Source organism: Salmo salar, unplaced genomic scaffold (assembly GCF_905237065.1).
Source record: "Salmo salar unplaced genomic scaffold, Ssal_v3.1, whole genome shotgun sequence".
Taxonomy (NCBI): Eukaryota; Metazoa; Chordata; class Actinopteri; order Salmoniformes; family Salmonidae; genus Salmo; species Salmo salar.
Genome location: NW_025548439.1, coordinates 56,559 through 82,726, shown reverse-complemented (window position 1 = coordinate 82,726; position 26,168 = coordinate 56,559). Strand labels below are relative to the sequence as shown.

The 26,168-nt window shown below is 40.2% G+C and overlaps 1 pseudogene; it reads right to left on the bottom strand.

Annotated features, from left to right (window-relative positions):
• Positions 1-26,168, bottom strand: LOC123733074 (NLR family CARD domain-containing protein 3-like; annotated as a pseudogene).

Sequence of the window (26,168 nt, the reverse complement as noted above, 5' to 3'; positions counted from 1 at the left end):
TTACAGAGCTTTCCTGCAGCCTCTCACAGCTGGGAGCAGTCTCCTACGACCCTCCTCTGATGTCTTGTATTCCTTCAGGTCAAACACATCCAGAACCTCCTCTGATATCTGCAGCATGTAGGCCAGTGCTGAACACTGAGCATGTGTGAGGTTTTTGGATCTCTTTTCTGACCTCAAGTACACTTCGATTACCTTCTGTACTGAATGGTCTTTCATCTCTATCAGACAGTGGAAGAGATTGATGCACCTCTCTGGGGACATGTTCTTCCTCTGCATCACCTTAAGGGATCGGATTATTTTCTGGACGCTCTCCGGACTGCTTTCTGTCTGTGTCACCAGACCTCGTAGGAGTTTCTGATTGGACTCCAGTGACATGCCATGAAGGAAGCGGACAAAAAGGTCCAGGTGTCCATTCTTACTCTCCAAGGCTTTATCCACGGTACACTTCAGCAGCTCATGCAAGGTTAGCTCTTCAGACACACCTCTAGACTTTCTTTTGAGGAAGGGCTTCAGTGCATCCATGTTCCTGGCAGTGTAACAATGGTACATGTAGACAGCTGAGAGAAACTCCTGAATGCTCAGATGAACAAAGCAGTATACCACTCTCTGAAATAACACAGACTCTTCTTTAAAGATTTGTGTGCACACTCCTGAGTACACTGAGGCTTCTTTGACATCAAGGCCACACTCTTTCAGGTCTTCTTCATAGAACATGAGATTACCCTTCTCCAGATTGTCAAACGCCAGCTTCCCCAGCTTCAGAAGAATTTCCTTATCTGACTCCATGAGCTCCTCTTGATCCATCTCATCTCTTCCATGATATTTCTGGTTCTTCAGGCTGGTCTGAATGAGCAGGAAGTGTATGGACATCTCAGTCAGAGTCGTGGGCATCTCTCTCCTCTTGTCTGTACTCAACATGTGTTCAAGGACTATTGCAGAAATCCAACAGAACACCGGCATGTGGCACATGATGTGGAGGCTCCTTGATGTCTTTATGTGTGAGATGATTCTGCTGGCCAGGCCCTCATCACTGAATCTCTTCCTGAAGTACTCCTCCTTCTGTGGGTCATTGAACCCTCGTACCTCTGTCACCTGGTCAATACACTTAGGGGGGATCTGATTGGCTGCTGCAGGTCGGGAGGTTATCCATAGGAGAGCAGAGGGAAGCAGATTCCCCTTGATGAGGTTTGTCAGCAGAACATCAACAGATGATGTCTGGGTGACATCAGACACCTTTTCATTGTGCTGGAAATCCAATGGAAGTCTGCTTTCATCCAAACCATCAAAGATGAACATAGCTTTACAGGCAGTGAGTTTCTTTGCATTGCCTATGTCTAGTTCTGTGTGGAAGTCATTTAAAAGTCTGAGAAGACTGTACTGGAGATCTTTGATCAAGTTCAGCTCCCGGAAAGGAAGCACAAATATGATCTCCACATCTTGGTTTGCCTTCCCTTCAGCCCAGTCTAGGATGAACTTCTGCACAGAGACAGTTTTCCCGATGTCCAGCGATGCCCTTCGTCAGCACAGTTCTGATGCTTCTCTCTTGGCCAGGTAAGGGTTTAAAGATGTCATTGCAGTGGATTGCTGTGTCATGTGAGGTTGGTGTCCTGGATGCTGTCTCTAGCTGCCACACCTCATGTTCATTGTTAACACCTTCACTCTCTCCTTCTGTGATGTAGAGCTCTGTGTAAATCCTGTTGAGGGGAGTTTGGTTCCCTGCTGTTTCCATGCCTTCTATCACACATTCATACCTCCTTTTCAGACTGGCTTTATGGTTTACTATAGCTCTCTGCACGCTGTCATCCACTACAAGGGAGGAGTAAAAGGATGTGTATCAGACATATTCATTGACAGGATGAAATGTGGGCCTCCACAACTACAGTAACTTATATTATCTCATATTATTGTAGTTAACCTGTTATGGCTAGGGGGCAGTATTTTCACGGCTGGATAAAAAACATACCCGATTTAATCTGGTTACTACTCCTGCCCAGTAACTAGAATATGCATATAATTATTGGCTTTGGATAGAAAACACTCCAAAGTTTCTAAAACTGTTTGAATGGTGTCTGTGAGTATAACAGAACTCAAATGGCAGGTCAAAACCTGAGAGATTCCTTTACAGGAAGTGGCCTGTCTGACCATTTCTTGAACTTCTTTGCCATCTCTATCTTTTACAAAGGATCTCTGCTCTAACGTGACACTTCCTACGTCTTCCATAGGCTCTCAGAGCCCGGGAAAAAACAGAATGTCGTCATCCCAGCCCCAGGCTGAAACACATTATCGCCTTTCTCAAGTGGCCGATCAAGGGACTGTGGGCTTAGGCGCGTGCCCTGGCTGCCCCCGTCTTTGTGATTTTTCCTCTGTTTGCCGAAAAGGAGATTCCCGGTCGGAATATTATCGCGTTTTTACGAGATAAATTGCATAAAAATTGATTTTAAACAGCGGTTGACATGCTTCGAAGTACGTTAATGGAATATTTAGAATTTTTTTGTCACGAATTGCGCCATGCGCGCGACCCTGATATACCATTTCGGATAGTTTCTGGAACACACGAACAAAACGCCGCTATTCGGATATAACGACGGATTATTTGGGACCAAACCAACATTTGTTATTGAAGTAGCAGTCCTGGGAGTGCATTCTGACAAAGACAACAAAGGTCATAACATTTTTGTAATAGTAAATCTGATTTTGGTGAAGGCTAAACTTGCCGGGTGTCTAAATAGCTAGCCCGTGATGGCTGGGCTATGTACTTAGAATATTGCAAAATGTGCTTTCACCAAAAAGCTATTTTCAAATCGGACATATCGAGTGCATAGAGGAGTTCTGTATCTATAATTCTTAAAATAATTGTTATGCTTTTTGTGAACGTTTATCGTGAGTAATTTAGTAAATTGTTAGTAAATTCCCCGGAAGTTTGCGGGGGGTATGCTAGTTCTGAACGTCACATGCTAATGTAAAAAGCTGTTTTTTGATATAAATATGAACTTGATTGAACAAAACATGCATGTATTGTATAACATAATGTCCTAGGTGTGTCATCTGATGAAGATCATCAAAGGTTAGTGCTGCATTTAGCTGTCTTCTGGGTTTTTGTGACATTATATTCTAGCTTGAAAAATGGGTGTCTGATTATTTCTGGCTGGGTACTTTGCTGACATAATCTAATGTTTTGCTTTCGCTGTAAAGCCTTTTTGAAATCGGACAGTGTGGTTACATAAAGGAGAGTCTTGTCTTTAAAATGCTGTGAAATAGTCATATGTTTGAAAAATTGAAGTTTTTGTATTTTTGAGGAATTTGTAATTCGCGCCACGCCTATCATTGGATATTGGAGCAGGTGTTCCGCTAGCGCAACGTCTAGATGTAAGAGGTTAACTACATTTAAATCATATTGAGGTATTGACTTAGCACAGGTCTGCAAGTGTTCTTACTGTTTTCAGAGCCTCTTGCATCATTGGATTCCCTCAGGTGCTGTAGTACAGGAAGTGTTCTGGATCTCTTTCTACACTGAGGGCAGTCATAGTCTCCTGAAGGAGCAGGTTTCTCCCAGTATCTGGTGATGCACTGTCTGCAGAACCTGTGTCCACAGGTGATGGAGACCGGATCCCTCAGAACCTGCTGACACACTGCACACCTGGACTGATCCTCTGGCAGAGTAGACCATCCACTACAGAGATAAAGGAGAGAGAGATACTGATCCTCTAACAGAGTAGACCATCCACTACAGAGATAAAGGAGAGAGAGATACTGATCCTCTAACAGAGTAGACCATCCACTACAGAGATAAAGGAGAGAGAGATACAGAGTAGACCATCCACTACAGAGATTAAGGAGAGAGAGATACTGATCCTCTGGCAGAGTAGACCATCCACTACAGAGATAAAGGAGAGAGAGATACTGATCCTCTAACAGAGTAGACCATCCACTACAGAGATAAAGGAGAGAGAGATACTCATCCTCTAACAGAGTAGACCATCCACTACAGAGATAAAGGAGAGAGAGATACTGATCCTCTAACAGAGTAGACCATCCACTATAGAGATAAAGGAGAGAGAGATACTGATCCTCTAACAGAGTAGACCATCCACTACAGAGATAAAGGAGAGAGAGATACTGGTCCTCTAACAGAGTAGACCATCCACTACAGAGATAAAGGAGAGAGAGATACTGATCCTCTAACAGAGTAGACCATCCACTACAGAGATAAAGGAGAGAGAGATACTGATCCTCTAACAGAGTAGACCATCCACTACAGAGATAAAGGAGAGAGAGATACAGAGTAGACCATCCACTACAGAGATAAAGGAGAGAGAGATACTGATCCTCTGGCAGAGTAGACCATCCACTACAGAGATAAAGGAGAGAGAGATACTGATCCTCTAACAGAGTAGACCATCCACTACAGAGATAAAGGAGAGAGAGAGATACTGATCCTCTAACAGAGTAGACCATCCACTACAGAGATAAAGGAGAGAGTGATACTGATCCTCTAACAGAGTAGACCATCCACTACAGAGATAAAGGAGAGAGAGATACAGAGTAGACCATCCACTACAGAGATAAAGGAGAGAGAGATACTGATCCTCTGGCAGAGTAGACCATCCACTACAGAGATAAAGGAGAGATACTGATCCTCTGACAGAGTAGACCATCCACTACAGAGATAAAGGAGAGAGAGATACTGATCCTCTAACAGAGTAGACCATCCACTACAGAGATAAAGGAGAGAGAGATACTGATCCTCCAACAGAGTAGACCATCCACTACAGAGATAAAGGAGAGAGAGAGATACTGATCCTCTAACACAGTAGACCATCCACTACAGAGATAAAGGAGAGAGAGATACTGATCCTCTAACAGAGTAGACCATACACTACAGAGATAAAGGAGAGAGAGATACTGATCCTCTGACAGAGTAGACCATCCACTACAGAGATAAAGGAGAGAGAGATACTGATCCTCTAACAGAGTAGACCATCCACTACAGAGATAAAGGAGAGAGAGATACTGATCCTCCAACAGAGTAGACCATCCACTACAGAGATAAAGGAGAGAGAGAGATACTGATCCTCTAACACAGTAGACCATCCACTACAGAGATAAAGGAGAGAGAGATACTGATCCTCTAACAGAGTAGACCATACACTACAGAGATAACGGAGAGAGAGATACTGATCCTCTGACAGAGTAGACCATCCACTACAGAGATAAAGGAGAGAGAGATACTGATCCTCTGGCAGAGTAGACCATCCACTACAGAGATAAAGGAGAGAGAGATACTGATCCTCTGGCAGAGTAGACCATCCACTACAGAGATAAAGGAGGGTGCAGTAATTCCTCTAATAAACTCAGTTACAAGAAATTACACATTACAACAACAACAACAACAAACATCTAGTGACGTACCTAAAGGCTTGATGCTAATTATTTAACCCGTCTCCTCCCCTTCATCTACACTGACTGAAGTGGATTTAACAAGTGACATCAATAAGGGATCATAGCTTTCACCTGGATTCACCTTGTCAATCTATGTAATGGAAAAAGCAGGTGTTCATAATGTTTTGTTCACTCACTGTATAAAAGATATATGACATAAACAACAAATGATAAGCAGATGCATTACAGTATGTACTCAGATACACAAAATACATCAGGTTTCAGATCTTGAAGGTTCTCCTCTTCAATAGTAATATCATCAATTCTGACCAGTAACTTACCTGGGGTCAAAGGTCCCAGATCCATTACTAAAATGCATAGGCTGATCCATAGAGAAGTAGCTCTTCATGGACAGATGACTGGGTACTGGAGAGACTGATCTCTGGAGAGACTGAGTTTGCTTGGAGATTCTGAAAAACATAATGAATCACCATGTAACTACATTTCAAAATATATCCAAATTATATATCGATAGATTACATACATTACATAAAGCATTAAAATATATGGCATTACATAAAGCAAAAAACATACACTGAGTGTACAAAACATTAAGAACACCCTCCTAATACTGAGTGCCCCCCCCCCACCTTTTTGCCCTAAAATTAACCTCAACTCGTCAAGGCATTGACTCTTCAAGGTGTCGAAATCGTTCCACAGAGATGCTGGCCCATGTTGACTCCTATGATTCTCACAGTTGTGTCAAGTGGGCAGGATGTCCTTTGGGTGGTGGACCATTTTTGAGACACATGGGAAACTGTTAAGCGTGGAAAAACCCAGCAGCGTTGCAGGTCTTAACACTAATCTGTGCGCCTGGCACTGATTGATGTGGATTCAACAAGTGACATCAACAAGGGATCATAGCTTTTCATGTTTCAAGGAGCGGGAGTAAACAAAACTGTCAAGGAGGTGTGTAAACAAAACTCCTTAAAAATTTGGCAAGATAAGAAGTTGGGGTATGGGGGAGACAAAATACTGATGCCTACATAGAAAAACATTTTGGTTTACATAACTTAAAATGCATTTAATAAATAAATATCTTTAGGGTTACGGTATATTTTGGAGTTTTGGACAATGTTTTCATATGACCTCAATATTCTAAAAGTGTTACTGAGTTAACCTGGAAGCCTATAAGAAATCCTGCTATGCCCTCCAATGAACCATCAAACAGGCAAAGCATCAATACAGGACTGAGATCGAATACAACTACACCAGCTCTTCCGGACGACTATGTGATCACGCTCTCAGCAGTCAATGTAAGACCTTTAAACAGGTCAACATTCACAAGGCCGCAAGGCCAGACGGATTACCAGGATGTGTACTCTGAGCATGCGCTGACCAACTGGCAAGTGTCTTCACTGACATTTTCAACCTTTCCCTGTCCGAGTCTTTAATACCAACATATTTTAAGCAGACCACCATAGTCCCTGTGCCTAAGAACACTAAGGTAACCTGCCTAAATGACTACCGACCCGTAACACTCACATCTGTAGCCATGAAGTGCTTTGAAAGGCTGGTCATGGCTCACATTAACACCATCATCCCAGAAACCCAAGACCCACTGCAATTTGCATACAGCCCCAACAGATCCACAGATGATGCAATCTCTATTGCACTCCACACTGCCCTTTCCCACCTGGACAAAAGGAACACCTATGTGAGAATGATATTCATTGACTACAGCTCAGCGTTCAACACCATAGTGCCCTCAAAGCTCATCACTAAGCTAAGGACCCTGGGACTAAACACCTCCCTCTGCAACTGGATCCTGGACTTCCTGACGGGCCGCCCCCAGCTGGTAAGGGTAGGTAACAACACATCCGCCACGCTGATCCTCAACACGGGGGCCCCTTAGGGGTGCGTGCTCAGTCCCCTCCTGTACTCCCTGTTCATTCATGGCTGCACGGCCAGGCACGACTCCAACACCATCATTAAGTTTGCTGATGACACAACAGTGGTAGGCCTGATCACCAACAACGATGAGACAGCCTATAGGGAGGTCAGAGACCTGGCCGTGTGGTCCCAGGACAACAACCTCTCCCTCAACGTGATCAAGACCAAGGAGATGATTGTGGACCACAGGAAAAAGAGGACCAAGCACGCCCCCATTCTTATCGACGGGGCTGTAGTGGAGCAGGTTGAGAGCTTCAAGTTCCTTGGCGTCCGCATCACCAACAAACTAACATGGTCCAAGCACACCAAGACAGTCGTAAAGAGGGCATGACAAAACCTATTCCCCCAAAGAATACTGAAAAGATTTAGCATGGGTCTTCAGATCCTCAAAAGGTTCTACAGCTGCACCATTGAGAGCATCCTGACTGGTGGCATGACTGCATGGTATGGCAACTGCTCGGCCTCCGACCGCAAGGCACTACAGAGGGTAGTGCGAACGGCCCAGTACATCACTGGGACCAAGCTTCCTGCCATCCAGGACCTCTATACCAGACGGTGTCAGAGGAATTGCCCTAAAAATTGTCAAAGACTCCAACCACCCAAGTCATAGACTGTTCTCTCTGCTACCGCACGGCAAACGGTACCGGAGCGCCAAGTCTAGGTCCAAGAGGCTTCTAAACAACTTCTACCCCCAAGCCATAAGACTCCTGAACACCTAATCAAATTGCTACCCAGACTATTTGCATTGCCCCCCCCCTCCCCTATACGCCGCTGCTACTCTCTGTCATCATCTATGCATGGTCACTTTAATAACTCTACCTACATGTACATATTACCTCGACTAACCAGTGCCCCCGCACATTGACTCTGTACCGGTACCCCCTGTATATAGTCTAGCAATTGTTATTTTACTGCTGCTCTATACTTTTATCTCTTATTCTCATTCATACTTTTTAAACTGCATTGTGGGTTAGGGCTTGTAGGAAAGCATTTCACTGTATTCGGCGCATGTGACTGATAAAATTTGATTTGATTCAACTTGTCAATCTACGTCATGGAAAGAGCAGGTGTTCATAATGTTTTGTAAACACAGTGTCTTAAAATATATGACATAAACAACAAATGATAAGCAGATGCTTTACAGTATATACTCAGATACACAAAATACATCTGGTTTCAGATCTTGAAGGTTCTCCTCTTCAATAGTAATATCATCAATTCTGACCGGTAACTTACCTGGGGTCAAAGGTCCCTGATCCATTACTAAAATGCATAGGCTGATCCATAGAGAAGTAGCTCTTCATGGACAGATGACTGGGTACTGGAGAGACTGATCTCTGGAGAGACTGAGTTTGGTTGGAGATTCTGAAAAACATAATGAATCACCATGTAACTACATTTCAAAATGTATCAAAATTATATATCAATAGATTACATACATTACATAAAGCATTAAAATATATGGCATTACATAAAGCAAAAAACATACACTGAGTGTACAAAACATTAAGAACACCCTCCTAATACTGAGTGTCCCTCCTCTTTTTGCCCTACAATTAGCCTCAACTTGTCAAGGCATCGACTCTTCAAGGTGTAGAAAACGTTCCACAGAGATGCTGGCCCATGTTGACTCCTATGATTCCCACAGTTGTGTCAAGTGGGCTGGATGTCCTTTGGGTGGTGGACCATTTTTGAGACACACGGGAAACTGTTGAGCATTAACAACCCAGCAGCGTTGCAGTTCTTGATACAAATCGGTGCGCCCGGCAGCAAGAAAGTAAAATAAATAGGTTTTGATTATGTTTTAATGGTAATGGCGACATACAGTGGGGGAAAAAGTATTTGATCCCCTGCTGATTTTGTACGTTTGCCCACTGACAAAGAAATGATCAGTCTATCATTTTAATGGTAGGTTTATTTGAACAGTGAGAGGCAGAATAACAACAAAAAAATCCAGAAAAACGCATGTCAAAAATGTTATGAATTGATTTGCATTTTAATGAGGGAAATAAGTATTTGACCCCTCTGCAAAACATGACTTAGTACTTGGTGGCAAAACCCTTGTTGGCAATCACAGAGGTGGCTGGCTGAGGGAAGGAGGTTCTCACCCAAGATTTGACGTTACATGGCCCCATTCATCATCTCTTTGATGCGGTGAAGTTGTCATGTCCCCTTAGCAGAAAAAGACCCCAAAGCATAATGTTTCCACCTCCATGTTTGACGGTGGGGATGGTGTTCTTGGGGTCATAGGCAACATTCCTCCTCCTCCAAACAGGGCGAGTTGAGTTGATGCCAAAGAGCTCCATTTTGGTCTCATCTGACCACAACACTTTCACCAGTTGTCCTCTGAATCATTCAGATGTTCATTGGCAAATTTCAGACGGGTATGTATATGTGCTTTCTTGAGCAGGGGGACCTTGCAGGCGCTGCAGGATTTCAGTCCTTCACGGCGTAGTGTGTTACCAATTGTTTTCTTGGTGACTATGGTCCCAGCAGCCTGACAAGATCCTCCCGTGTAGTTCTGGGCTGATTCCTCACCGTTCTCATGATCATTGCAACTTCACGAGGTGAGATCTTGCATGGAGCCCCAGGCCGAGGGAGATTGACAGTTCTTTTGTGTTTCTTCCTTTTGCGAATAATCGCACCAACTGTTGTGTCATGACGTTGGCCTGTGGGTAAGGTTTATGACCCCCCCCCCATAAATACCTTTCTCCCCCTCTCTGAATCTACTGAAGGACTTGAATAGCCTGTGTTAAATATAGAGAGTCTTGGAACATCAAACAAATGGGGAAAGGTACCACATATTTTGTTAATAAAACCAGTTGGAAATATGCTTGGGAACGTAATGAGTATGTATGTCAGTTCGGTTGTCATCTGAGACATTATGACTGTTGACAGGACGACATAAACTGTATCTGAGAAAGTATACGCCCAGTAGTTATCAGAGTCACATGGAATTGTTATGCAATTGAAATGTTTGATATTGAAAATGTTTGTTAGGAGATGAAATGTAATTTTAGCTTCCGAATGAGAGATTTGGGTTTTCATAAGGAAAGTGCCCTGCTCGATCAGTGGCCCAACCCTGTGAAGAGACAGGGGTTATAAACGATGAAACACCTCCCTCCCCCCTCTCCACTATATAATCCTTTGACGAAAAGATAACCAGGTGGTTCCAGTACTTCCGAGTACGGAAGGTCTGTTGGCCAACCCGGCCAGCATCTACGACCAATCTACCGAAGCGCAGCTCAGAGTAAATATTTATTGCATTTTCCTTTTCCAAATGGGCGGTAATTTAGAATGCATAAGATAATGTATTTACGATAGCATAGCTGCTGTTTCTTTGTTCCTAAATCTTCCCGCTCTTTCATTCAAGCCCAACCCCTTTCCTTTGTGTAACCAGCTTTCATACAGGTTCCGTCCACCAGGGATGTTTTCTGTATGACATCATTGTATTCTGTGTATTTGTAATTCTGTGTGATTAGTTAGGTATTTAGTAAATAAATAATTAAACCCAATTTTGTATTGCTGATTCAACTTGTTAGCCAGGGTTCGTGAAGATAACCAAGAATTTACAACTTTCATTATGAGACTGAAAATAAGACAAGGGTTAACATTGACTGCTATCGATGTAAAATATTACTAAGTATTTTAAGAGTTTATTCGGAAGATAACGGCTCTATAAACGTTCTTCCGTGGTGCCCCGACTTTCTAGTTAATTACATTTACATGATTAGCTTAATCAGGTAATATTAATTACAGAGAAATCATTTTCTAAGTTAGCATGTCATATCACTTAATCCGGCATAGCCAAAGACACGACAGTTGTCACCTTTTCACCAAGCTGCTTGGCGATGGTCGTGTTGCCCATTCCAGCCTTGTGTAGGTCTACAATCTTGTCCCTGACATCCTTGGAGAGCTCTTTGGTCTTGGCCATGGTGGAGAGTTTGGAATCTGATTGATTGATTGCTTCTGTGGACAGGTGTCTTTTATACAGGTAACAAACTGAGATTAGGAGCACTCCTTTTAAGAGTGTGCTCCTAATCTCAGCTCGTTACCTGTATAAAAGACACCTGGGAGTCAGAAATCTTTCTGATTGAGAGGGGGTCAAATACTTATTTCCCTCATTAAAATGCAAATCAATTTATAACATTTTTGACATGCGTTTTTCTGGATTTTTTGTTGTTGTTATTCTGTCTCTCACTGTTCAAATTAACCTACCATTAAAGTTATAGACTGATCATTACTTTGTCAGTGGGCAAACGTACAAAATCAGCTGGGGATCAAATACTTTTTTCCCCTCACTGTACGTAAATGCCAACAAAATAACTTTTTGGTCTGTGTGTGTGTGTGTGTGTGTGTGTGTGTGTGTGTGTGTGTGTGTGTGTGTGTGTGTGTGTGTGTGTGTGTGTGTGTGTGTGTGTTTCAACTATTTAACTGTAGTAGAATGCTGAGAAGGCAGCTAAAATTTTAAATATCGGTTATCGGTATCGGGTTGTTTGGCAAGGAAAATATCGGATATCGGGTTGTTTGGCAAGGAAAATATCGGATATTGGGTTGTTTGGCAAGAAAAATATCGGATATCGGGTTGTTTGGCAAGGAAAATATCGGATATCGGGTTGTTTGGCAAGGAAAATATCGGATATCGGGTTGTTTGGCAAGGAAAATATCAGATATCGGGTTGTTTGGCAAGGAAAATATCGGATATCGGGTTGTTTGGCAAGAAAAATATCGGATATCGGGTTGTTTGGCAAGGAAAATATCGGATATCGGGTTGTTTGGCAAGAAAAATATTGGATATCGGGTTGTTTGGCAAGGAAAATATCGGATATCGGGTTGTTTGGCAAGGACAATATCGGATATGGGTATCGGCCAAAAATGTCATATCGATGCATCCCTATTAAACCTGTCTGGTCCCCTTCATCTACACTGATTGAAGAGGATTTAACAAGTGGCATCAATAAGGATCATTGCTTTCACCTGGATTCACCTTGTCAATCTACGTCATGGAAAAAGCAGGTGTTCATAATGTTTTGTGCACTTACTGTATAAAAATATATGACATAAACAACAAATGATAAGCAGATGCTTTACAGTATATACTCAGATACACAAAATACATCTGGTTTCAGATCTTGAAGGTTCTCCTCTTCAATAGTAATATCATCAATTCTGACCGGTAACTTACCTGGGGTCAAAGGTCCCTGATCCATCACTAAACTGTACAGGATGATGCATAGAGGAGTCACTCTTCATGGACAGATGACTGGGTACTGGAGAGACTGGTCTCAGAGTTTGGTTGGGGATTCTGAAAAACATAATGAATCACCATGTAACTACATTTCAAAATGTATCAAAATTATATATCAATAGATTAAATACATTACATAAAGCATTAAAATATATGGCATTACATAAAGCAAAAGACATACACTGAGTGTACAAAACATTAAGAACACCCTCCTAATACTGAGTGTCCCCCTCTTTTTTGTCCTCAGAACAGCCTCAACTCATTAAGAAATGGACACATAAGGTGTGGAAAGCGTCCCACAGGGATGCTGGCCCATGTTGACTCCAATGCTTCCCTCAGTTGTGTCAAGATGGCTGGATGTCCTTTGTGTGGACCATTCTTGATTCCTACCTGTCTCCTCCCCTTCATCTACACTGATTGAAGTGGATTTAACAAGTGTAACTTAATTGTAACATAATCACATAGGCCTACTGATTCACTTCATCTCAGTTCCACTTGAATCCTTCAGAGTCTATTGATGCACATACTTCATAGTATGTCCATATGTACAGTACCAGTCAGAAGTTTGGACACACCTCCTCATTGCAGGGTTTTTCTTTATTTTTACTATTTTCTACATTGTAGAATAATAGTGAAGACATCAAAACTATGAAATAACATATGTGGAGTCATGTAGTAACCAAAAAAGTGTTAAACAAATCAAAATATATTTTATATTTGAGTTTCTTCAAAGTAGCCACCTTGATGACAGCTATGCACACTCTTGGCATTCTCTCAACCAGCTTTTTGAGGTAGTCACCTGGAATGCATTTCAATTAACAGGTGTACCTTGTTAAAAGTTAATTAGTTAATTAATTTCCTTCTTAATACATTTGAGCCAATCAGTTGTGTTGTGAAATGGTAGGGGTGGTATACAGAAGATTATTTATTTTACCTTTATTTAACTAGGCAAGTCCGTTAAGAACAAATTCTTATTTTCAATGACAGCCAAGGAACAGTGGGTTAAAACTAGTTAGGGCTAGGGGGCAGTATTGAGAATTTTGAAAAAATATGTGGCCATTTTTAACTGCCTCCTACACCAACTCAGAAGCTAGGATATGCATATTATTAACGGATTTGGATAGAAAACACTCTGAATTTTCTAAAAACTGTTTGAATGGTGTCTGTAAGTATAACAGAACTCATATGGCAGGCAAAAACCTGAGAAAAATACAAGCAGGAAATTAGAATTTTGTGGCTGTACTATCTTTGAGTCATTGCCAATAGAACACACAGTGACAAAGGATTCATTTTGCACTTCCTACGGCTTCCACTAGATGTCAACGATCTTTATAAAGTTGTTTGAAGCGTCTATGATGAACAGAGACCGGATGAGAAGGAAGGGAAGTTGACGTCCCTGGGATGTCGTCACTTCATTATTGCGCGCTCATGTGAGATGAGACTTTGTATTTCAAACGTTTATCAAGACACAGGAGAGGTCCTGTTGAAATATTTATCCGTTTCACGTTCTCAAGGCCCTAAAGATTGATGCTAAACAACGTTTGACATGTTTGAACGAACGTAAATAGATTTTTTTTTTTACTTTTTGTCGTGACTTTTCCCTCCCCCGCCCTACATTTTGAGTAGCCTACCGAACGCGCTAACAACATGGAACAACTTGGAGTTATTTGGACATAAATTATGAACTTTGTCGAAAGAAACAACATTTGTTGTGGACCTGGGATTCCTGTGCCGTCTGATGAAGATTATTAAAGGTAAGGGAATAGTTCTAATGTTATTTATGATGTTAGATGACTCCAACATGCCAGTTAACTGTATAGCCTAGTGTATTTTTCTGAGTGCAGTAGTCAGATTATTGCAAAGTGTGCTTTCCCAGTAAAGTTATTTTGAAATCTGTCAATGCGGTTACTTTCACGAGATATTAATCTATAATTCTTTGAATAACAGTTTAATATTTTATCCACGTTTTATAATGAGTATTTTAGAAAATTCACCGGCAGTTTTTGGGGGAACACATTTTCTGAACATCACGCCACCGATGTAAAATGCTGTTTTTAGATATAAATATGAACATGATGGAACAGAAAATGCATGTATTGTCTAACATAATGTCCTAGGAGTGTCATCTGATGAAGATTGTCAAAGGTTAGTGCATAATTTTAGCTGGTTTTCTGCTTTTGGTGACGCCTGTCTTTGCATTGACAAAACATTACACACAGCTATTTTCAATGTACTCTCCTAACATAACCTAACTTTATGCTTTCGCCGTAAAACCTCTTTGAAATCGGACAATGTGGTTGGATTTAGGAGATGTTTATCTTTCAAATGGTGAAAAATAGTTGATTGCTTGAGAAATGGAAATTATTTGATTCATGCAGTTTTGAATTTCCCGCCATGGTATCTTGTCAAGCAATCCCGTTACCGGGATCAGAGCGGAAGGGGTCCCCAACATATATAGTGATTTTGGTTTATGTCAGTTTAATTGTTTGTTATGGTATAAGTTGTTATTTTATGATTGTAAGTGATAAAATGAACTAGTAATTCTGAGTAATTACTACTCTAGTAAGGAATAACACATGTTTCAGTACTACTGCAGTTGTTACATAATTCCAATAGATGGCAGCATAAGACCACAAATGATATTTCAGAATACTAGTTTAGCTTTTTCCCTGGATGCATCGCCACTCCCCTCACAGGAAAACTCCTGTGTGGCTTCTTTCTGTCCATTTCCACACTGCTAACGCAAGAGGAAGGACTGAAAAAGCATTTAACCTGTTGGGTCTAGGGGGGCAGCATTTGCACGTCTGGATAAAAAAAATGTACCCGATTTAATCTGGTTACTAATCCTACCCAGTAACTAGAATATGCATATACTTATTATATATGGATAGAAAACACTCTAAAGTTTCCAAAACTGTTTGAATGGTGTCTGTGAGTATAACAGAACTCATTTGGCAGGCAAAACCCTGAGACATTTTCTGACAGGAAGTGGATACCTGATGTGTTGTATTGAGTTTAAACCTATCCCATTGAAAAACACAGGGGTTTAGGAATATTTTGGCACTTCCTATTGCTTCCACTAGATGTCACCAGCCTTTACAAAGTGTTTTGAGTCTTCTGGAGGGAGATCTGACCGAACAAGAGCCATGGAACGGTGATGTCCCATTAGACACCTGGCGCGCTACTTCATGTTGGGTACCCTCGTTCCAATACGTTATAAAAGGCTATGCATTCGTCCACCTTGAATATTATTCATGTTCTGGTTAAAAAGGCCCTAATGATTTATGCTATACAACGTTTGACATGTTTGAACGAACGGAAATATATTTTTTCCCTCGTTCATGACGAGAAGTCCGGCTGGCTTACATCATGTGCTAACGAGACGGAGATTTTTGGACATAAATGATGAGCTTTTTTGAACAAAACTACATTCGTTATGGACCTGTGATACCTGGAAGTGACATCTGATGAAGAGAATCAAAGGTAATGGATTATTTACATAGTATTTTCGATTTTAGATCTCCCCAACATGACGTCTAGTCTGTATCGCAACGCGTATTTTTCTGGGCACAGTGCTCAGATTATTGCAAAGTGTGATTTCCCAGTAAGGTTATTTTTAAATCTGGCAAGTTGATTGCGTTCAAAAGATGTAAATCTATAATTCTTTAAATGACAATATAATATTTTACCAATGTTTTCTAATTTTAATTATTTAATTTGTGACGCTGACTTGACTGCCGGTTATTGGAGGGAAACGATTTCCTCAACATCAATGCCATAGTAAAACGCTGTTTTTGTATATAAATATGAACTTGATAGAACTAAAAATGCATGCATTGTCTAACATAATGTCCTAGGAGTGTCATCTGATGGAGATTGTAAAAGGTTAGTGTATCATTTTAGCTGGTTTTATGGTTTTGGTGACCCTGTCTTTGACTTGACAAAACATTACACACAACTCTTGTAAATGTACTGTCCTAACATACTCTAAATTTATGCTTTCGCCGTAAAACCTTTTTGAAATCGTAAAACGTGGTTAGATTAAGGAGATGTTTATCTTTCAAATGGTGTAACATAGTTGTATTTTTGAAAAATTTTAATTTTGACATTTATTTGGATTCAAATTTGCCGCTCTTGAAATGCACCTGCTGTTGATGGAGTGCACCACGGGTGGCACGCTAGCGTCCCACCTAGCCCCAAGAGGTTAACAGATTACTGTGAAGTAATATAACGATCGTTGATGTTTATTATTCCCTGTTTTTATGCTCATGTTTTACACTTCATTAATATAACGATTATCATTAAGCCTGAACATTAATTCAGTCACCTCTGGTCGAGAAAAACATATTTTCCCAGTACATTCATTCTCTAATTCATCAACCAGCATCGACCCGCTCTGCCTTCTCGAGCAAGCCAGGGGCATGTGGAGGTAAATTTAATTTAAAGGTAAAATGTTGAGGTAAATTTACTAACCGGGAGGGTTGAATTATGTCATTTATTGGCGGGCTGGAAGACATGCTCATCTTTTCTATTCCGAGGTTGTTTACTCGCAATATCAGATATTAAGATGATGTTTCATAATGTATGTATACTGAGGTTGAAGTTCTGAGTAGTGATCATTTACCAGGGGTTCAATACCTGCTATAGTCACTATTTATTTGCTCTCCCAAAAGCAACACAGGCCTAATACGAGATATATAGCTAACTAAAGTAATGAGTGACCATTTTAGAAAATCAGGGACATATAGTCTGTGGTTGCATGCTATTTTATTTCAATCATATTGCTGCTTGTAGCCTATAACTGATGCTTCGTGGTCTTATGCTGCCATCTATTGAAAATATTTAGCAATTAAAAGTTATTAATTCACCTACAGACATTGGTGAGGCAGCTGAGAATTAAAAAAAACGTCATGTGTCCAGCCTACTTGAGGCGCCCTGAAAATAATATTCAAAAGATTAGTCCTTGGATACAGAGGGGTTAAACACTAAAGTTACCGTCCATCTAGTGAAGAGAGGAGAACCTGACAGAGGTAGCCAGCATCCGTCAACGATAGAGGGACAAGCCCTCCACGGGATTGAACAGGTGGAAGAAACAACTGGGGAGCTCCATCGGTCCACAAGAAATGCAGGCAGCCGGTGATGATGTACTGGTAGCTAGGATAACTAGGATACTGCTGGTAGAGTAGCTAGCTAGCTTACCTAGCTGTACCGACTAGCTAGGATAACTAGGATGCTGCTGGTAGAGTAGCTAGCTAGCTTACCTAGCTGTACCGACTAGCTAGGATAACTAGGATGCTGCTGGTAGTAAATGAATTTATAACATTTTTGACATGCGTTTCTCTGGATTTTTTTGTTGTTATTCTGTCTCTCACTTTTCAAATAAACCTACCATTAAAATTATAGACTGATCATTTCTTTATCAGTGGGCAAACGTACAAAATCAGCAGGGGATCAAATACTTTTTTTCCCCCACTGTAAAAGTGTAAAATAAACACGTTTTTCTTTTGATTATTTAATTATCTACATCATGTTATTTCAAGATATCCCTTTGGAGCGCAACATCACGTTGTTAAAAAATAATCCTAAATTGGGCATGGCTATAAATTAGGCAAATTGAAGGCATCTCGGGCGTAATATGTGTTTGATGAAAATGAACATTGTATGCAACGTTGTAGGCAACATTATTGGCAAGGGACTTGATGCCTACTATGCTAAAGCTATTTAGAGTTGTTAAACGGGAGTGAAGAGTGTGTTGATATAACGGTAAAATTGTCAAAATTGTTATTGTAACAACGATCAGAATTGGTAAAGAAAATATGCATTCCATTATATTAGGCAATAATTAAGAGTAGGAAAAGTGGTCGTGTCATGTGAAAATTCTATCAAATGTGTTACATTGCAACGAGTACAGTCAGGGTGCCGTAGAGCCCCTGCAGTACCTCCACAGACCCCGGATTGAGATCCCCTGATTTAGCAGATGCTCTTATCCAGAGAGATTTACAGTAACTGCATTCATCTTAACATAGCTATTTATTTTGGAAATAAACTTAATAAATTATTCATAAAACTGTCATCTTACCTCTTAGCTTTGTTGTCATGTCTCCCAGAGATTCTCATTTTAGAGGCAGGGCCCCCCTCTTCTCTCTCCCCAGAGAGACTCATTTTAGAGCACTGACCCCTAAACAGAGATCCTGCATGTTGGTTGTGGTTAACACAGTAACAACTAATTCTTGATTGTCAATTGTTCTCATTTATTCATTATCTCTTTGATAAATAAAACATTTACTAACAGACATAGAAACAGTCAGGTGATTTAATGCATCACATTAACTTGTAGGTGTGACATTTCATCTCCATGGTAACTGTCAATAATAATAATAAGTCACTGTTTGTTAAGGTAGTTCTAGACAGTACAGCAACAACAATAATAATAATAATAATAATAATAAGTCACTGTTTGTTAAGGTAGTTATAGACAGAACAACAACAATAATAATAATAATAATAATAATAATTATGTCACTGTTTGTTAAGGTAGTTCTAGACAGTACAGCAACAACAATAATAATAATAATAATAATAATAATAATAAGTCACTGTTTGTTAAGGTATTTATAGACAGTACAGAAACAATAATAATAATAATAATAATAATAAGTCACTGTTAGTTAAGGTAGTTCTAGACAGTACAGCAACAACAATAATAATAATAATAATAATAATAAGTCACTGTTTGTTAAGGTAGTTACAGACAGTACAGCAACAATAATAATAATAATAATAAGTACTGTTTGTTAAGGTAGTTATAGACAGTACAGCAACAATAATAATAATAATAATAATAATAATAATAATAATATGACACTGTTTGTTAACCTGTTTAGGATAGGGGGAAGTATTTTCACGGCCGGATAAAAAAACGTACCCGATTTAATCTGGTTATTACTCCTGCCCAGAAACTAGAATATGCATATAATGATTTGATTTGGATAGAAAACACCCTAAAGTTTCTAAAACTGTTTGAATGGTGTCTGTGAGTATAGCAGAACTCATACGGCAGGCCAAAACCTGAGAAGATTCTATATGGGAAGTGCCCTGTCTGAACATTTCTTGGCCTTCTGTAGCCTCTTTATCAAAAATAGAGGATCTCTGCTGTAACGTGACATTTTCTAAGGCTCCCATAGGCTCTCAGAAGGCGCCAGAACGGGGAATGATAACTCTGCAGTCCCTGGGCGAAAAACAGTAGGGCTTTTGGAAAGTGGTTGTTCTGAGAACAATGACACTGGTGCGCGCGTGCATGTGAAGACTCCATTTTCTATTTTCAGTGTTTGAACAAAAACAAGGTCTCCCGGTCGGAATATTATCGCTTTTTTACGAGAAAAATCGCATAAAAATTGATTTTAAACAGCGTTTGACATGCTTCGAAGTACGGTAATGGAATATTTAGAATTTTTTTGTCACGATACACGCCGGCGTCACCCTTCGGATACTGTCTTGAACACAAGAACAAAACGCAGCTATTTGGATATAACTATGGATTATTTGGAACCAAAACAGCATAGGTAATCCAATTTTTCTTATAGTAAATCTGAGTTTGGTGAGTGCCAAACTTGGTGGGTGTCAAAATAGCTAGCCATGATGGCCGGGCTATCTACTCAGAATATTGCAAAATGTGAGTAATCGTGAGTAATTTTGTAAATTCACCGGAAGTTTTCGGTGGGTATGCTAGTTCTGAATGTCACATGCTAATGTAAAAAGCTGATTTTTTATATAAATATGAACTTGATTGAACAAAACATGCATGAATTGTATAACATAATGTCCTAGGAGTGTCATCTGATGAAGATCATCAAAGGTTAGTGCTGCATTTAGCTGTGGTTTTGGTTTTTGTGACATTATATGCTAGCTTGAAAAATGGGTGTCTGATTATTTCTGGCTGGGTACTCTGCTGACATAATCTAATGTTTTGCTTTCGTTGTAAAGCCTTTTTGAAATTGGACAGTGTGGTTAGATTAATTAGTCCCGTGCTTCGACTACTCAGACCCCTCACACATCCGGTCCATTCTGATGACCTCACAGACACCATACCACTTCTGACACCAATGTAGCAAACAGCTGGGCAGGGAAGTGAACCCAGGTCGCACATGTAAAAGGCCAACAACCTACGCATCGCGCCATTGGCACCAATTGGGTCACTTGGTTGGAATTGTGAAGTGGCTCATATAGCGAGGATCACTGCACTTTAGTGGAGCTATGATACAATTACATTATCATATGAAATGTAGAGGATCACTACATTAAAGTGGAACTATGATACAATTACATTATCATATAAATGTAGAGGATCACTGCACTTTAAGAACTATATACAATTAATTATCATATGAAATGTAGAGGATCACTACACTATAGTGGAACTATGATACAATTACATTATCATATGAAATGTTAAATGTAGAAGTATAATATATGAATATTGATATATTGAATTTGACTTGACCAAGTCGTCCAGAATGGACCACGTCCATTCTGTCAAAACACTAACACATGTTTTCTATCCAAGAGGAACATATAATCAATCATAGCACAACGACTTTCAAAATACTAACAGTTGATGGCATTACATAAACTGCATTACTTTTCATGTTTCAGTTCTACCTGCAGACAATAGACAATATAAAATCCATTGTTTTTTATAATTCAGTTTCCTTTTACTGTAAACCACTCTAGATTTTACTGTAAACCACTCTAGATTTTACTGTAAACCACTCTAGATTTTTGTGTTGAGTGTCGAATGTGTGCATTTTTGGCAACATACTGTGACGACCCTCCCACTCTGTCTGCCGAATTCTTTCTCTTTGCTCTTGTTTTCCTTAATAGGATGTCGGTGGGCGGAGCCTGGAGGGTCGTTAGCGAAATGGGACACACCTTGGCTCGGGTGTGTCCCGGGATAAATACCCCACTTCCCCATTCATTGAAGACTCTCTCCATGCATCATATTGTTTGGTTGTGGCATTTTTGTGTTTGTTTTGTTTGTTTGCTTTGGCACCATTCAAAATGAGTCATCTTTACTTTATAGAATGTACAGTAGAAACAAACAGGAAGTGACAGAATTGCTTCAGTAAAAGCTTTTTTAGCAACCTGAAATTGCTGCCAGTGATCAACAACAAATCCAACATACATGGCCTTTGGTTCCAAATGTGTAAAAATAAAACACAATTACAGTAAAGAAGGGAAAAAACACAAAAATGCACAGTCCTGTTCTAATCTATACAATCTTCAGCATTTGGCCACATGCTAGGTGCCTTACATATGAAACAGCCTACAAGGCAACATCCTCTGAGGCTGCTATTGAATCTGATCATCCTGTCAGGAATAGAGCTCACCAACTCTGGATTACAGTATATGTATCAGCCTATAAAACACTGGCAGCTAATCTGCCTGCATGGTGCTTTACCTATGAAACAGCCAACTAGGCAGCATCCTGATTGAATCTGATCAGCCTGTCAGGAATGGAGCTCACCCACTCTGTACATTTAAATATTATCCATAAAACATGAAGTGTCCCTTACAATTAAACACATATCAGTTATGCAAGCTAACAACCAACATAGATAAGAGGACTACATAGCTAACTAGCTAGCTAGCAAACAACCAACATAGATAAGACTACATAGCTAACTAGCTAGCTAGCTAACAACCAACATAGATGAGAAGACTACATAGCTAACTAGCTAGCTAGCTGACAACCAACATAGATAAGAAGACTACATAGCTAACTAGGTAGCTAGCTGACAACCAACATAGATAAGAAGAATACATAGCTAACTAGCTAGCTAGCTGACAACCAACATAGATAAGAAGACTACATAGCTAGCTAGTGTCGTGTCTTTGGCTATGCCGGATTAAGTGATATGACATGCTAACCTATAAAATTCTCTCTGTAATTAATATTACCTGATTAAGCTAATCATGTAACTGTAATTAACTAGAAAGTCGGGGCACCACGGAAGAACGTTTATAGAGCCGTTATCTTCCGAATAAACTCTTAAAATACTTAGTAATATTTTACATCGGTAGCAGTCACTATTAACCCTTATCTTATTTTCAGTCTCATAATGAAAGTTGTAAATTCTTGGTTATCTTCACGAACCCTGGCTAACAAGTTGAATCAGCAATACAAAATTGGGTTTAATTATTTATTTACTAAATACCTAACTAATCACACAGAATTACAAATACACAGAATACAATGATGTCATACAGAAAACGTCCTGGTGGACGGAACCTGTATCATGGCTAGTTACACAAAGGAAAGGGGGTTGGGCTTGAATGAAAGAGCGGGAAGATTTAGGACCAGAGAAACAGCAGCTATGCTATCGTAAATACATTATCTTATGCATTCTAAATTACCGCCCATTTGGAAAAGGAAAATGCAATAACTATTTACTCTGAGCTGCGCTTCGGTAGATTGGTCGTAGATGCTGGCCGGGTTGGCCAACAGATCTTCCTGTACTCGGAACAATGTCTCTGGTGGTAAATTCGATACGTGGTGGTATCTTCGTCTGTTTGTTAGACTGGATCCGTCGTCCGTCCTTTCCTAGCCCACGTCGACAGCGGCTAGGAAGTATCACTTCTGTAGTGAATAAGCTCAAAGTTCATACCATTCGCCATCAAAGCTCACGCCGAGGTTGGCATTTTCTGTACTTGACCTGTGTGTCCTTCTAACGTAGAGGCTGCAGACCTCCCGTACTGGAACTACGTGGTTATCTTTTCGTCAAAGGCTTATATAGTGGAGAGGGGGGAAGGAGGTGTTTCATCGTTTATAACCCCTGTCTCTTCACAGGGTTGGGCCACTGATCGAGCAGGGCACTTTCCTTATGAAAACCCAATTCTCTCATTTGGAAGCTAAAATTACATTTAATCTCCTAACAAACAATTTCAATATCAAACATTTCAATTGCATAACAATTCCAGGTGACTCTGATAACTAGAGGGTGTATACTTTCTCAGGTACAGTTTATGTCGTCCTGTCATCAATCATAATGTCCCAGATAACAACGAACCTGACATACATACTCATTACGTTATCAAGCATATTTCCAACTGGTTTTATTACCAAAATATGGTTCCTTTCCTCATTTGTTTGATGTTCCCAGACTCTCTATATTTAACAGGACAGCAGTCCTTCATAGGGTCAGTAAGAGAGGGGAAGGGAGAAAGGTATTTATGGGGGGGGGGGGTCATAAACCTTACCCACAGGCCAACGTCATGACACTAGCTAACAACCAACATAGATAAGAAGACTACATAGCTAACTAGCTAGCTAGCTAGCTAAAAACCAACATAGATAAGAAGAATACATAGTTAACTAGCTAGCTAGCTGACAGCCAACATAGATAAGAAGACTACATAGCTAACTAGCTAGCTGACAACCAACATAAATAAGAAGACTACATAGCTAGCTAGTGTTGGGATATATTTTCTTAAACTAGATGTGGTGCATAGCTTATGAATGCATGAATGTTAAACATAACAGGTTTGTATTGTATTAACATAGATTGAGCAACATATAATAGACGTGACTAACTGGAGGGTTGCTGTGCAGCAGGGGTGTAGGCTGAGTTAGACTCGTGACACACACACACACACACACACACACACACACACACACACACACACACACACACACACACACACACACACACACACACACACACACACACACACACACACACACACACACACACACACAAGCCTGGTTGTGAAGCTGCTCAAGGACATGTGTCCGTGAGGAACTGGTAGAGTGGAAAATAACTGTAGCATAAAAACAGGCACTGTCCTTGGGGTTGCTGACTCTCGGGTGCAAACACGAAGATAAGCTGGAAGACAGTGATGCGCCAAGAGGCTGGGACCAGCCTGGGCGCCTGCGATAGGCTGAGCAAGTCTAAACCACGCTCAGCCTCTACTCTGACAGGCCTGCTCTGAGCGGGAACTATCTCTGTCAGAGTATTAAAGAAGAACTTTGTGTTTGAACAGTTAGTTCTCTGTTTGCCCTGCGTGGAGGGAACCCATGTACACGAAGATTGCATTTACCATTTATCGCTTGACTATAATAAAAAGACATAGAATATATTCGGTGACTCCGTGTCGCACTTTGTCCTGATACCAGATTTGATTGACGCAACCTAACACTAGCTTGCTCACAAGACTAGCCAAGTTAGCTGCATTGTTGCATGCGATTGGCTGTGTTCTTGGGGATAGCAGAGAGCCTGGAGGACAGTGTTGCCTGTCAAGCATTGTTCAGGGTTTAAATGCCCCTCCAGTGTTTAGCTGCCTAAACTGATAATGAGCTCCAAACACAAATGAAAGCATGATGCCATCAGGAAATGTACCATCCCTTATTGTAGCAATCAATACAAATGTATGCGTTTCCCCACCGTGGGCTCTGCATCCTCAGCCATACTGTCAATCTATCATCGATATGTCCACTCCTAATTATAGAGTTTATCTCGTGTTCTCAACAAAACAACTTTTGTTATTAGTGATCATGAGATAAATAAAGTGTGATCTCAACATAACGTGGGAGTTATTTTATATTCATATGTCCTCTCTGGACATCCTGATGACTAGCGCGCCATATATTCTTATGGATGAGCTCTAATGTGAAGCTAACTGAAGCTGGCTAGCTTTAGAAAACCAGTATATCAAGCCTGTATCATAGTATACCCCTCAGGCTACGTTCAGGTTTCAGCAAGAGGCAGGCATCAACATGCCGAGTCGTAGGCAACAACCTGGGTTGTATTCATTAGTTTACTCCACAGCCAACAGTTTTGCAACATTGCATAAACAGTTTACTCCAAATGCTGTACAATGTGACCTAAATGGTTTAAGCTGCCAAACATTTTGCTATGGTGGGCACTAATGAATTCACTCAACCTGTTTTGAGGAAGTGTAAGTTGTTGTAAGTCTCTTCACAATATTTATTTGTCTCTCTTTCAAACAACATACCTTCCTGAGTGAAAAGAGTTAACAGTAGATTAGAAAGAGAAAATGTTTGTTTGTTGCTTGTTGTGATTTAAGCCTGTTTAGAGAAGACAAGTCTATAGACCTACGATACAGTAGGAGATCACCCTGGGGAACACAGGTGGGCACTGAACGAATCCACATCTAATTTACATCAAATACATTTTAAGGAGAGTAGGCCTATTATAACACTCTGTCCACCAAAAACATCAACTATATTAATACACATAACAATATCATCAACTATATGAATACACATAACAATATCATCAACTATATTAATACACATAACAATATCATCAACTATATTAATACACACAACAATACCATCAACTATATTAATACACATAACAATATCATCAACTATATTAATACACACAACAATATCATCAACTATATTAATACACATAACAATATCATCAACTATATGAATACACAATCGTCGTCTTACCTTTTATCTCTCTCTCAACAGAAGCAGAGTCTGGAATGATCCTTCGTCGTCAAAAGTTAATTTCAGTTGCTCAACTCTTATTTATTTTTTCAGGTTCAGGCCTGTTCTCTC